General features: G+C 58.4%; 1 long non-coding RNA gene across 2 annotated transcripts; it reads right to left on the bottom strand.

The window, feature by feature from the left end:
* Positions 1-3,306: 3,306 nt before the first annotated feature.
* Positions 3,307-4,225, bottom strand: LOC137467062 (uncharacterized). 2 transcript variants are annotated; one of them, XR_010995395.1, is made up of 3 exons: positions 4,050-4,225; positions 3,645-3,794; positions 3,307-3,456 (listed from the first exon to the last, which is right to left on the bottom strand). It is a non-coding gene; the product is annotated as an uncharacterized lncRNA (long non-coding RNA). The 2 variants fall into 2 exon arrangements; XR_010995397.1 differs by having other exon boundaries at positions 3,309-3,413.
* Positions 4,226-4,765: the final 540 nt, after the last annotated feature.

The following is a 4,765-nucleotide window of genomic DNA, read 5'->3' as shown; positions in this document are numbered from 1 at the left end:
ACCTTCCGAACTTCAAAAGAAAACACAAAAAATTTCAATTAACCCCCAAATACCCCCAGGAAAACAACTTCCCACTCAAAGCACCAATAAAGCCCCTCAAAATCCAAACTCCCCAAAATCCCCCAACTGCCTCCAAACCCAATAACTCTCCCCCAAAACCCCAACAATTCCCTGTAAACTCCCAACACAATTCCCCAAAGCCCAAAAAAGCCCCAAATGCCCAAACCCCTCCCGAGCCCTCCCTGGTCCCTCCCGGTCCCGCCCAGGCCCGTCCGGGGCCGCGGCCAAAACTGCCCGGAGCGAGAGCGGAGGTCCCGGAGCGACCCCGGAGCCGATCCTGGGCTCGGCCTCGGGCTCGGCCCCTTTGGGGGATTTTGGGCCGAACCGGGCAGGTTTAGGGTGGGCTTCAGATCCCTTGCGGGGATCCCGAGCCTTTTCGGGTGGATTTTCAGCCCCTGTGGCTGATTTGAGGCCGAATCTGGTGGGGTTTAGGGGGGATTTCAGACCCCTTTGGATGATTTTAGGCCCATGGGGGTGGGGCTGGGCCCATTTGGGTGAGTTTAGGAAAAACTGGGCCCATATGGGTGAATCCTAATCCTGTGTGGGTGATTTTAGGTCCCTTTTTTGGGTGTTTTGGGCCCGTTTAAGTAGGGTTTTTTGCTTCTTTGGGCAATTTTAGTTTGAACCAAGCCTTTTTAGGGTGATTTTAGGTCTTCTTGTGTTGGTGTCAAGGACATTTTGGTGATTTTAGATACCTTTGGATGATTTTAGGCTGGACCAGATACTTTCAGGGTGGATTTTAGTCACATTTGAAAGATTTACGGGTGATGTTAAGCCATTTCTTGAGGGTTATAAAACACCTGGGGCAGTTTTAAGCCCCTTTGGTTGGATTTTAGAGCCCTTTGGATACTTTTAATCCCATTTGGTTGATGTCAGGCCAAACCATGTGGATGTAGGCTGCATTTGATGCCCTTTTGGGTGATTTTGGGTCAAACCGGGCTTTTTTAGGACAGTGCGTCCCCTTGGCCCCGGCCCTTTCCCCTCACGGTTCCGCCCTTTCCTCGCTCCTTTCCCCTCACGGTTCCGCCCTTTCCTCGCCCCCTTTCCCCTCACGGTTCAGGATCCGGGAGCGGGGGAGGAGGAGGAGGGAGGGAGGAAGAGGCGCAGCGGCAGCAGGGAGCAGCCGGAGGAGAGGAGGGAAGGAATCGCGTGGCCCTGGCGCTGCCTGAGCTCGCAGCACCCCGGGAGCATCGCCCCCATCCCGCAGGTGCCCGGGGAGGGGGAGCTCGGCCCAAATATCCTGGGGGGTGCCTGAGTTTGGGATTTTTTTGGGGGGATGTTTGGAGCTGGTAGGGCTCCAAAGCCGAGCCGAAGATCCAGGGATCAGATCCAGGCCCTGCTGCTGCTCCCTCGGGATCAGCCCCACTTTGGGTGTTGCTGTCAGGGCCAGCAGAAGCGGTGGCTGGAGCAGCGGGTGCTGACGGTGCCCCAAGCCCTGGGGCTGGAGGGGTCCCTGGGCTGGGGCTGGCAGGGAGCTGCTCCAGCCCGGAGTGCACTGCTGAGTGCTGTGCTCTGGGGCTGGGGCTCCCCGCACAGGGGACTGGACTGGTGTGCCACAGGAGACAGAGAAGCTGCAGCTTCAGCATAACTGAGGTGGGTGCGTGGGCTGGGAAGAGTGGGGAGGCTCAAGGGGATTCACTGAGCTCATCCTCCTGCAAGGACGAGGAAAAGGGAGTGGGAACTCAGCAGTGAGGAGAGCTGAGGGCTGGAGAGCAGCTCTGAATGACACTAAAATCCCACTGGAGCTCTGAGACATTGCTGCTCCTCAGCCAGTGACAGGATGAGTCCCTAAGCCTGGGGCTCGGCCTTCCTCATGGTGAGGGGCACCAAGGAAGGCGACAGTGTGATGGAGACTGCCATGGGCTGGGAACTCACTGGGGGACAAGAGGGAGCAGTTGGGAAGTAAAAGGCAGGTGGGGGAGAGAACAGTTCAGAGAAGGGCTGAGCTACAGCTTGAGCAAGCTGCAAAATGTCATTTGGGGTCATCCCAGATTGATTTCATTTCAGAAGTTATTGAACAAGTTTAATTTTTGGGTGGTGTCATGTTTGCCCTTGGAGGTGTACACTCTGCACACTTGAGCTGTGTTGCTGAAATGCTCCAGCAGGTCTGTGCTGCAGGTCACCCCATTTCTTCTTTGGCTGATTGCAGCCCGGTGCTGAGCTCCAGCAGAGCCCTGGCAGAGCCCAGAGCAGCCTCAGCACCCGCAGAGCCCGGCTGCAAGGAGAGAAACCAGAAAGCGCCCGTCAGCTGAAGGCTCCTGTCCCCTTGTCCCAGCCGCCCGCGGTGCCCAGGCCATGCTGGCCGTGCCCAGAGCTGTGCCCAGAGCTGCCCATCCCTGCTGCCTTTGGGAGCAGAGCAGGAGGGCAGGACATGTGCCCAGCCTGCAGCCAGCCACGGCACATCCAGCCCTCAGCAGCTGCCCAGAGCAGGATGCTCCTGTGCTCGCTGCCATCTCCCCAAAGCTCTGATCCCACCATGCCAAGCAGACAAGACCCACATCACGCTGGAAGAAAAGCTGGTCCCAAACGATGTCCTCAGCCTTCTCCAAGGGCACGGCCCATCCACGCCACAGCTGCTCCCAAGCACTTCCCCATCCAGACTGGACCCCACCTGGAAAGCTTCCTCTAGAAAAACACACAACAAATTATTGAAAATAGATTACAGACAAAAAGGGGAACAAGAAAAAAGGTCAAAAATCTTATCTCTGTCAGGGGCTTGAGGAAGGCCCAACCCCTGCATGCCAGGGAAAAACCCACCCACAGGTGAGGGAAGCCCAGGCTTGCTCCCTTCCCCCCTGCACTGCCCCCCAAAATAACGGTGATCCCAAGCAAACAGGGGCAGTGGAGCAGCCCAAGCCCTTCCTTGCCTGCAAAGCAAAGCAGCCCCTGCACAGGTTCTGGAGTCCCACCTCTGCTCCCACCATGGGCGTTTGTTTGTGTCGGGCTGGCTGCCCCAGCCCCAGCCCGGGGCAGGGTGGGTGCTGGGGCTGTTGGCAGGGCCAGGAGCCCACTCCCATTTCATCAGCACCCCAGCCCATCCCCCCAGCCCTGCCAAAAGCAGCCTGGCAGCCGACTGAAGGATCAGCTGCATCCGCCCCAGCAAAGGGGGGAACCTTTGGTTCCTGGCCAGGCTGTGCAATGCCCAAATCTGGGAGCATCCCCCTGCGTGTGGACTCACCTGCACATTCCCCGTGCAGCCTGGCTTTGGAGAAGGTGCCAGAATCGAAGTCCATCATCCTCAGCTGCTGGTGACCAGGTGGAGGAAGAGGTTGTCACCCTTGATGTCATCCTCCGTGTCCCCAGCAGCAGCAGCCCCACCTGGTACAGCTTCTCCAGGGGCTCCTTCTCCTTCCCTGGGGTGAGCCCAGGCTGTCAGGGTTCTGCCCAGGGCCCCAGCTGTCAGGGAACCAGGACAAGCAAAACCAGCTCGGATGGTGGCCACCAGTGCTAGGCAGAGCAGCTGAGCTCCAGCACAAGGGCTGCGTGTTCCCATCTAATGACCCCTGGGCAGTGACACAGGCAGGACAAAATGTCTGGGTTCCTTTGCTTCTCATTGCCAAGGCATGTGTGGAGCTGTAACTTACCAGGGCCTTGCATCAAAGCGTGCCTGTGGCTCTCTCCCTTCTTCTAGGGCAGATCAATATCCTGCAGCCAGGGATCACAGAACAGCTCTTCTAAAGAGGGCCTGTCCAAGTCCAGCATGGATAAACACCACCTGATCAGATCTTGGCACTCTGGGCAGAGAAACCAGAAACCGCCGGTCAGCTGGAGAAGGCTCCTGTTGGCTTTGCCCCACTATTCCCGTGCCCAGGCCATGCTGGATGTGCTCAGAGCTGGGCCTAAACGTCCCCATCAATTCCCTGTTTTGGAGGAGAGCAGGAGAGCAGGACATGTGCCACCTCCTCAGCAGCTGCCAGAGCGGGATGCTGACGAGCTGCTGCTGTCTCCCAGCACTGGTATTGCCCCCGTGGCCAGAGATGAGGATCCACCTTGAGAGAGCCGTTGTGGCAGCGAGAGTTGATGGTCCCAGCTGATGTTCTGGCTCCTCCTGAAAGGGTGCTCCCCGCAGACCATCTGGTGCAGCAGGATGCCCAGGGACCAGATGGTAGCTGGCTTGCCGTAGTACCAGCCAAATTGGGTCCATTCTGGTGGGCTGTATGACCGTGTTCCTATGGAATACAGATGGGGTTCATCAGGGGGACGCTGCTGCTCCCTGAGCCTGGCCCCAGCATCCCTGGGTGTGTGGGGGCTGCCCCAGTGGCACACGGGGTGACCGCTGCCCTCTCGCCAGCACCTGGGACGTGTGTACAGACTCGGGGATGGAAAAGAAGCCACTGGTGCTGGAAGAGGGCAGCAGAAGTCCTGTCAAGGCCCGACCACGACGGGAACAAACCCACTCATTGCTTGGGAAAACCATGCCCTCATCCTCCCTGCCTGCACTGCCCCAAAAACATTATGAATCCAAACCAAACCAGGTGAGTGGAGCAGTCCAAGCCCTTTGTCACCTGCACACCAAACCGGCTGGGACACAGGTTGCGGCCCCGCTCTCTGCTACCCCCACCCACGGGTGTTTTGTCAGGCTGGCTGCCCCAGCCCCAGCCCCAGTCCTGGGCAGAGTGGTGGGCAAAGGCTGCCAGCAGGGCTGGAAGCTGGCTCCCCACCCAGCCCTGCTCAAAAGCAACGCAGCTGAAATCTCAGTGCCATG

The sequence above is a fragment of the Anomalospiza imberbis genome, unplaced genomic scaffold (genome assembly GCF_031753505.1).
Source record: "Anomalospiza imberbis isolate Cuckoo-Finch-1a 21T00152 unplaced genomic scaffold, ASM3175350v1 scaffold_517, whole genome shotgun sequence".
Taxonomy (NCBI): domain Eukaryota; kingdom Metazoa; phylum Chordata; class Aves; order Passeriformes; family Viduidae; genus Anomalospiza; species Anomalospiza imberbis.
This window is presented reverse-complemented; position numbering and strand designations above follow the sequence as displayed.